Source organism: Phacochoerus africanus, chromosome 3 (assembly GCF_016906955.1).
Source record: "Phacochoerus africanus isolate WHEZ1 chromosome 3, ROS_Pafr_v1, whole genome shotgun sequence".
NCBI lineage: Eukaryota > Metazoa > Chordata > Mammalia > Artiodactyla > Suidae > Phacochoerus > Phacochoerus africanus.
In genome coordinates this window covers 89,793,275-89,803,237 of record NC_062546.1, presented here as the reverse complement: position 1 = coordinate 89,803,237, position 9,963 = coordinate 89,793,275, and positions in this window count along the sequence as shown.

Genomic DNA, 9,963 nt, shown 5'->3' with positions numbered 1-9,963 from the left:
ATCCCGTGTTGCTGTGGTTGTGGTGTAGACCAGCAGCTGCAGCTCTGATCCAACCCATATGCTGGGAACTTCCGTATGCTGCAGGTGCAGCCCTAAAAAAAATAAAAAATAAAAAATAAATAAAAAATAAAAAAATAACACAAATCTTTTAACCACTCAAAAACATTGCCTAACTTGTCAGTTCTTTCTGTAAATGAAAGAAGTAGAAATGAATAAATTCATTAACAGGTGACCAGCTCTCTTCCCCAGTTCCCCCTTCAGTCGCGGAACAAGCCGTGTTAACAAGACAGCGCCTAAAGAAAGATCACAAGGAATGGACAGGCCTCACACAGTGGAGGATGGTCACGACCCTGACCCTCCATCTCAGATATTAAGTGAAATCACTTCCCTTTTCCCTTCAAAAACTTTCAAAGCTGAGCAGAATCTTCAGAGATGGTTTTGGGGGACACTGAGTTCACCAGTTCGATGTCTCCCCAGATTGCCGGCATTCTGATTAAAAAGCAGCTTTCCTGTCTACCAGTGTTGGTCTCTCTCTGAGCATTGAGTTTTTGAGTTGGCGAACAGCCAGACCTGATTGGGTATCCCCTCTACCAGGTCCTCCCACTTCTCTGCTCCCCCTGAAGCAAAGTTCAGGGCAGCCCCCAAAGCCTCCCCTCCCCCTCCCTGTTAAACTCATGGGATTTCTGCCCCAAACCACTCACTCCACCTGCCAGGCGAAGGGGACCTGAAGTGGCTAAATCTCACCGCAGTCCTCCTCCTCCTCCCTGTCCACTAGGTGGCGCTGGACACAGCCGGAAACCCCTTACTCCAAGCCTGCTCTTCACTGGCTTCCAAACATCTAAGACTCCAGTAAACCAATTCAGGATCTGGGGTTTTTCCCCACAGCAGCCACCCTCGGCCACAGTGGGGTATGCTATAGTGTCGCTCAGGTCTCTCCATGTGACACTGTTCATGGAGAAAGGATGGATCCGTCACGCCAAGGAGCTCATTCCTACAAGGCTCTCCCCTCCCCCACGTCAGAGGCCAGTCATAGGTCCAGGGGCTTACCTGGCTTCTGGCCAGTCAGTTGGAGATTGGAGGGTCCTAGGGCCTCCTCCTCAGGTTTGATGGATTTATAGAGCCACTCCCAGAACTTAGAGGAACACTTTACTTCCTAGATCAATGGTTTATCATAAAAGATATAAATTGGGGACAGCCAGATGGAAGAGGCATACGTGTCTCTGTAGGGAAGGCATTTCGGGAGGGGGAGGAGATTCTGTGCTCTGAGAGCCATTCTCCCCAAATCACATGTTTACAAACCTGGATGCTCTCTAGACCTTATCCTTTTGGATCCTGAATAGCTGCTTCATTATACAGGGTAGGTAATTAAATTACTGTCTGCATTGATGGATTCAACTTCTAGCCACCCTCCCCCTTCCTGGAGGGATAAGGGGTAGGATTTACAGTTCCAATTCCCTCACCATGTGGTTGGTTTCCCAGGCCACCAGCCCCCATCTTTAGGTGCTTTCCAAAACTCACCTCGTTAACATAATAAAGCCATAGTCCCAAAGGTTTTAGAAGCTCCGTGCCAGAAAAGGGGACAAAGACCACATGTACATTTCTTATTATAAACACAACATCACAGCCTCCAGCTCTCCTGGCTATCCTTCCCCAGCACTGCTCAGACCCTATGCCCCTACCAGGCTTCTCTGCTGAGTCATCTGCCCCCTGACTCTTCCTGATGGAGACCCAGAGTCCAGGACCATCTTCTCTTTCCACACTCACCCCTTAGCCTCATTCTTGCCCTGGCACCAAGACCACCCACATTCTCACAGCTCTTGAATATAGATCTCCACCGGAGACATCTGCCCCCCACTCCAGGCCACCTGGACACCTGCTGCTTCCATGTCTCTGCCGGATGCCTCATGGGCACACCATTCCTAATGGGTACAACAGATGCCCCCTCCGTTGGTCAGACCAAAAGCCCAGAGTCAGCTCCACTACTCCCTTCCTCCCACACCCCACCTCTGAGCCCTCAGGACACTTTACTGGCCTTGACTTCAAAATGTGTCCAGAACCTGCCCACGCCCACCACCTCCATTGCTTTCACCCTGGTCCAAGCCTAGACAATTGGTTCCCCTGTTGCCACAGCAGCCAAGGAGAGCCTTTCAAAGAGCAAATTATACTGTAGCACTGCTCTGTACACCCTGCCATGACCCCCTTCTCACTCAGAGTCCTGAAAAAGGCCACTCCTTGCCCCATCACCCCCACCAGCATCTCTCCCTGCCTCCCCTGTCCACCTTCCACTGCAGCCATGCTGGCCCCCTAGCTGCTCCTGGGCCACCCAGGTACACCCTCACCCTCACATCTCTGCAGCAGCTGCTTTCCATTTGGACCTCTCTTCCTCCTGAAACTTCCCAGTGAGGCCTGTGCTGATGGCCCTGTTGAATCCTGCCCCCTGCCTACCTCTCCTCACTCATCACATCCAACACCCACCCGATGGACTGACTCACTGCAGGTGTGGTCCACATCCCTGCTGGAATGCAAGCTCCTGGTTCAGGCATCTAACACTTGACCACCAGGGCCAGCAGGCTTCATGTAGGTCCTCAGTCCCTGTCTCTTTGGAGAAAAAAATTTGGCAAAGAGACTGAGAGTAGTGAGGCAAGTAAAGTGTTTATTAGGAGAGAAGATATGTAAGGAGACAGCAAGGGGTGGGCTCAGAGACACAGACAGACACACAGACACACAGAGAGCCATGTACTTGGGGATGGTTCAAATCACTGTATGGGGCAGTCCCTCCAGGCTTCCCCTGGCAATCATCTTGCTTGTCTGGCCTTGAGCCCACATCTGGCCTGACTCAAGGTCTCCCCTGTGTGCACATGCATTTTTTTTAGCCAAGAAGGATTCTGGCATGAGGATCTGTGAAGTTGACAGGATGTCCTATGGTCTGGCACCCCTCCCTTCTTAGACCCTTGAGGAACTTTGTGTCCATGTGTGGTTTGGGAGGTCTCCTTGACCCCAAGAATGAGAAATATGTGGTCTCTCCATCTTTTATCCCAGTAGGACGCAGCTCCTCCTTGCTCCTGCCTTATCTTTATCTTGAAGTGTCTGCCCTCAGGGGCCAGACTCCATCAGCTCAGCCTGGGATCCATCTGTCTCCCACTTCGGTTCCAGCACGGATTTCAGTGCTGTGAGTGTGTGCTGGGAGTGAGTACGTGACAGGGCATCTCTCTACCTATGGAGCAGATGTCTCCCCAGACCCTGCCTCCCAGCTGGCCTGAGGGCTCCAGACAGCCAGCATGTCCTGTGCTCTGAGTGCAGCCTCCAGGTGCTTCTAAGCAGGGGCAACCCAGCACCTCAAGGCCTTCACTCTCCACTGCCTTGGAGTAAAACCCAAGTTCTCACAATGTCTGGCAGGCTGTCTTCTTTATGCAGCCCTGATGGAGCAGCCCCCTACCCCCCGCCAACACACAAACCCTGTTCCCCTGTCTCCTCCCACTGTCCTCATTAAGCACAGGCCTTGCTGCTCCACCCCCATGGGAACTCTATCTTGGCCTTGCTCTCCCCCTGCACTTCATAGCTGGAAATGGGTGGTCCATTCCTGGGCCCAGCCCTTCCAGGGAGACACCCCAATAGTAATGGGGTGGGTGTCCCTGTGGAGTTTCAGCTCCAGAGCCCACTCCCCATCATAGAGTTAATGCAAAACAACAACAAAATCCACAACACACAAAATATCAAATTTTTCATTAAAGACAGGATAAATATTATTGATTTTTCTTTTTGCCTCAGATTCCAATGTGATGTGGCACTGATCCTGTCTTTATTTTAAATTTTTGCTATTTTTTGGTTCATCTTGGAAATTTGACCATAGTTTTAGTTTTTTTAATATTGCATTGAAATAATACATATCTTGATTAATGAGTTTTGAGGTGAACTTTTAAATTTTGCACCCAAGGAAACTCCCTCATTCCCTCACCATGGTGCCAGCCCTGTCCCTGCAAAACTTTACTGGACCTTCTAACCGAGGGGTCCCTAGACCAAGCAGGTCCCTGTCATGCTCTGTGTACAGGGATGACAAATCAATCTGATCCACAAGCAATTAATACAGGGAGGATGGGAGAGCAGAGAGAGGAGAGACATAGACTGTCATGGTCCCTGAATGTGGGACGGAAAAAGAATTTTCCAGCATAGCAAGGTAAAGAGGAAAAAGAGTTTATTGAGATAAGAGATGCTGCCAGAGTAGTGGGACAGCTTCCTGATAGTCAAGGAGAACTGACACAAGCACGTAGTTGTGTCGTTTTTATAGCCCAGGGAGTGAAGAGGTCTTATGATACACCTGCTGGCTTGCTGATTTCTTGGGGAAAGCAGGGTCTTACAATATACTTGCTGGTTGGCTAGGGGGCATATAAGGCCCCTATAGGGGCAGGGTGAGGAGTGGGCCACATGCATTTCCTAGTAGAGGTAGGAAGGAGTAGGCGGGTTGCTCAAGGTCAGGGAGGGGCATTACAATGAGATGGGTGGGGTGATGATAAGGGTCTGGTAATTCTTATCTTGGCCAGAGGATTTGAGTTCTATCTCCTTGAAGAGGTCTCAAAGTCCCACAGAGACCAAGGCAGAAAGATGGGAGTGGAGAAGACGCAAAGTTTGAAGAGGCGAGCAAGGACCCATCTGAGCCAGGATGCAGGGGCCTGTGTGAATGAGTCCTTGCTGCAGAGACAGCCCCATCCTGCCTAAGGTTTGTATTCCTCCAGGCACTACAGCAGGACTATGAGAAACTTAGTAGCTTCCAGAAACAAGTCCACTGTTGACCCTGGTTCCCCAAGGGGTGGACATCACCTCTGCGAGGGCCTAAAGCATGAATTGATTTACAAACTCCTTCCACCACTGTGAAAGATTTGTTCACCTTCCCAGTTGCTGATAACCTAGAAGAATAAAGGCCAAAGTACAGGGAAAATGTGCCCTCCACACTCAGGGCAACCAGATGTCCCAGTGCACTTGGTGTTGTTCCATTCACACCTACTCTCCCTCTGTAATTACACCCCATCACTCTCTAATCTGGTCCAGCCTGGACCAGTAACCTGTGCGGTCAGTTATCCATGCACTATGGCCACATGAGTTCTTTAAGACTCAAAGCAACCTTTTGAGGCAAGCAGGACAGGTAGAATCCCCTCTGTTTCATGGATGAAGAAACTGAGGGTCAGGGAGGTTATGGTCCTACTCAAGCTCATAGAGCTGTTAAACTGCAGAGCTGGTATTTGAAGGTTGATCCAACAGGGCACGTGACTGCTATCCAGGTTCACATAACAACTTAAAGCTGACAGACTTCAAAACCAGGTCAGAGTTGTCACAGATGTCAGCACACAAATACACCCTCAAGCACCACAAGCATGTGGCTCCTGGGCTGAAGTGGTAGGTTTGTGACATTCAATGAGAATAACTCTCCTCGGAGTTCCCATTGTGGTGCATTGGAAAAGAATCAGGCTAGTATCCATGAGGATGTGGGTTTGATCCCTGGCCTTGCTCAGTGGGTTAAGGATCTGATGTTGCAGTGAGCTGTGGTGTAGGCTGGCAGCTGTAGCTCTGATTCTACCCCAAACCTGGGAACTTACAAAGCAAAAAAAAAAAAATTTCCTCTCCCAGGGCCTGTGTTCCACAAGGCTGGCACAAATTACATCCCTTCTTGGTTAAGCCTGTTTTCCTCAGGGGCACTAGAGCCAGTGCAGAGCCTGGGAGGAGAGAGGGCAGGCGCTGTGAGGGAGGGTCAGAACACACTTTTTGGCCTCCAAGGCCCTGTTGGTGGCTGTGGTTTTTAAAGGCAAGGGCAGTGGCCAGCCAGTGAGGAATATATGCAGAGATCCATGGTTTTGGAAGATTGAAGGGGAAGGAAATGGGGCACAAGTGGAGGCAGCCGGCCGTGGTGTAGAAACCTATCAGACCTGGTTAGGATGGGCTCTGGGGGGAGGAGGAGGAAGGTCAAAGTGCCTCCCCATGGCCAGTGGAACTGATGCCTCTTGATGAAGGAGGAGCAGGTTTGGCGGCCTTGGGCCATGATCTTGTCTCCTGCATGGGGCCAGATCTGAGGCGCCTTTGAGAAATCCAGAACAGCAGCGGATGCTTATGCTCAAAGCACAGAGGAGAAGTGTGGGCTAGAGATGAAAAGAAATGGCTCATATGCGCATGTGTGGTCCTTGCACCTCACAGCCCCTCCAAGTTCCCTCGAGGCCTCCAGTAGGGCTGGAGTAAGGCTGGAGTTTGGCTCATTCTTTCAACCACAGCACAGCTGCCCGAAGAATTGTGATAGTGCTTGGAAGGGAAAGATGCATTTACCCACCAAACTTTTTCATATGCTTTCTTTGCTCCCAGCACTTCGTCTTTCTGGGCTATAGCGTTGCTACCTCTGGCCCTTCTCCCGCTGTCCGGACCCTTCCAGCCCTGGTCAGTTTCCTTTGGAAATTCCTTCAGCAGGATTGTACTCAGAGGGCTTCCAGCTAACCAGGGCTGGAAGTAGCTGGGGAGCTGGGGGCCACAAGTCTCATTAAGAGTGCTGTATCATGCAGGGCCTGTGGGCATCCTGCTGCTGCCCGATGCCTGCTTTGGCACCTGCCCAGAACACAGCAGGCGGGAGCTGTGCTCACACTGGATCCTGCACCAGGGAGAGGAAAGCCAATTGTGAAGAAAACTGTCCAGCATGGCCTCCTGGCTGTGACCAAGAACACGAATTTATATCTTTGCTTTGGCTTCGCTTTCAAGGGAAATTTTTTCACTTTTGTTTTCCAAGGGAATTTTTTAGAATTCTAACATGTGAAGCTGTGGGCACTCAGCCTGTTATTCAAAAATATGGGCACTGAAAAAAAAAAAAAAAAAAGTCCCCTAAAAGTGAATTTGCTTAAAGCAGAAACTAAAATTTAGAGGAAATATTAGGCAGAAGAGCTTTTATTTAGATTCATTTTGAAAAATAAAGCTAAAATTTATTTTTAAATAACCATTTCATCTTATCTTAAATAAAACCTGGTTTATAATTTTAATGACCCATTCCATGGATATTTGTTACTTTTTTATGAAAAACTTCAAGCAGAACAGTAGAGAATGGTATAACAAATCTCTATATGTCCATTACTGAGATCAATCATTATTGTTTTTTTGTTTTGTTTTTTGTTGGCTTTTTAGGGCTGTACCTGTGGCATGTGGAAGTTCCCAGGCTAGGGGTTGAATTGGTGCTGCAGCTGCTGGCCTACCCCACAGCCACAGCAATACCATATCCAAGCCATGTCTGCAACCTACAACCACAGCTCATGGCAATGCTGGATCCTTTAACCCACTGAGCAAGGCCAGGGATGGAACCCACATCCTCATGGATACTAACTAGTCAGGTTCTTAATGCACTGAGCCACAATAGGAACTCCTGTTAACTTTTTTTATACTTACATTTTCAGCAAAATAAATTACAGCTATTGTGATATTTCAATGTGAATCTTTTTAAAAAATGACATCACCTACATAGACACAAAGCCACTTTCACACCTAAGAAGATCAACAAAAATTTTCTAAAATCATCTTATACTCAGAACATATTTAAATTCTCCATGGGACTTCCCATTATGGCTCAGCGGAAACAAATAAGACTAGTGTCCGCAAGGATGCGTGTTCAATCCCTGGCCTCACTCAGGGGGTTAAGGATCTGGCATTGCCATGAGCTGTGTGGTGTAGATCACAGATACGGCTTGGATCTGGGGTTGCTGTAGCTGTGGCATAGGCTGGTAGCTATAGCTCCGATTGACTCCTAGTCTGGAAATTTCCATATGCCATGGGTGCGGTGCTAAAAAGCAAAAAAAAAAAAAAAAAAAAAAAAGAAAGAAAGAAAAAAGAAAATTCTCACCAAAATGTCTTACAAAGATCCAATCAAGAACCGCTCACTGCATGAAGCTGCAATGCTATCCAGTTATCTACTGTCTGAAATGATCACTGACCACATGAGGTCATCTGATTTCACTGAAAATAAATAAATAATAAACGAGGTAATATTAAAAATATAGCTCTTCAGTGTCACCAGCACACTCTCAATACTTAACAGTCACATCTACTTGATAGGACATTTCCATCATTCCAGAAAATCCTATTGGGCACTGCTGATCCAGAACCTTCCCCTTGTTCACTCTCTCATCTTTTCATATATAATATTGACTATATATAATCTTGACTTTTGCCTATAAACTCAAAGTTAGAGCTAAAAGCTTGATTCAATTTAATTCTTAGAATCAGCAGGGAAAGCATCAATGTTGCTTGAGGATTGGGCGTGATTTTTCTTACAAAGTGTGTGCTGACAGTATTGTGGTGTGATTAGATGTTCTAACCTTCATACTGAACTGGTCCAGTACAATCACACACTATCCTAGCCCCATAGTTTTAATATTCAAATTGTTCTCCTCTCTTGCACATAAGAGTTTTGCAAAGTCACATTTAACTGTTCTGCAAAATTTTACACCTTATATAAGACTTTAATTTGGCTCAGCAGTATATTTGTGCTGTATCTTGGCTGGCTGCCAGGAGACAGGGTCCACAGCTGTGAGAGGTGCCTGGGTGGGGACAAGGGTCATGCATAATAAGCCCAGCAGTGACCATTCTCATGTGGACAGCTTCAGCTGCCTTGTGCATATTCATAAGGACAGGATCTCAGAATTTTTTTTAATGTCTCATTTAAGGAACTAAAATAAACAAAAATTTAAGGAACTAAGAAACTAAGATAAACAAAATTTTAAGACAAACCATGGGAGGGGATTTTTTATTATTTATTTGCAATATTCACTCTAATAATTTTAATAAAAAATTATTAAATTAACTCAAAAGATAGAAATCATAAGAGAAAAGTCACTATAAAGGGGACTGATGGAATAAACTAAGTTACAACCACACAAGGAAGTACTGAGCAGCTGTAATTAGAATAGTTTTATTGCATGATATGGCAAGGAAATAAGTGAACAGAGCAAGCAATTGAATATTTATAATATGGAATGTTTTATGTAAGGAAAGGAAAGAGAGATAATAGAAATTGACATGTGATAGATGATAGATAGATAGATAGATAGATAATTTGCTTATAGTGACATAAGAAACAATGAAAGAATAAATAAAAACTTTTTGTTTTAATGGATATTTACTAGGATAAAAAAGAAACAAATCAAGGATCCAGCTATGGAAGCAAGGCTTCTATGGATTTAACTTGTTAAATAGTTTATATTTTGATTTGTTTGTTTTGTTTGTTTGTCTTTTTAGGGCCACACCTGCAGCATATGGAAGTTCCCAGGTTAGGGGTCAAATCAGAGCTGCAGCTGACAGCCTACACCAGAGCTGCAGCTGACGGCCTACACCACAGCCACAGCAACAGCAACACCAAATCTGAGCCTTGTCTGTGACCTACACTGCAGCTCAGGGCAATGCCGAATTCTTAACCCACTGAGCAAGGCCAGGGATCAAACCTGAGTCCTCATGGATACTAGGAGTGTTTGTTACCTCTAAGCCACAATGGGAATTCCAATTGTTTATATTTTGGACTTTAAGAATCTTATATAATTTTTTGAAAATTCAGTCACAAAAGAAAAAAACTCTTAAAATTTTAAATTAAACCAAAATGAATGAGCGTGACCACATGTAAATTGTAGCTTACCCACATAAAGAAAACAATTACTTGAAGTGACTTTAAAGCAGTGCTTTCACTATACATCCCAAATAAGAGATATTCTACAGATAAAAAAGAAAAAAAGACAGAGTTCCCCTTTGTGGCTCAGCAGTTAACACACCTGACTAGGATCCATGAGGATGCAGGTTCAATCCCTGACCTCGCTCAGTGGGTTAAGGATCTGCCGTTGCTGTGACTTGTGGTGTAGGTTGCAAATGAGGCTTGGATCCTCTGTTGCTGTGGCTGTGGTAGCCTGGTGGCTGCTGCTCCAATTCACCCCCTAGCCTGAGAAACTTGATATGCTGTGGGTG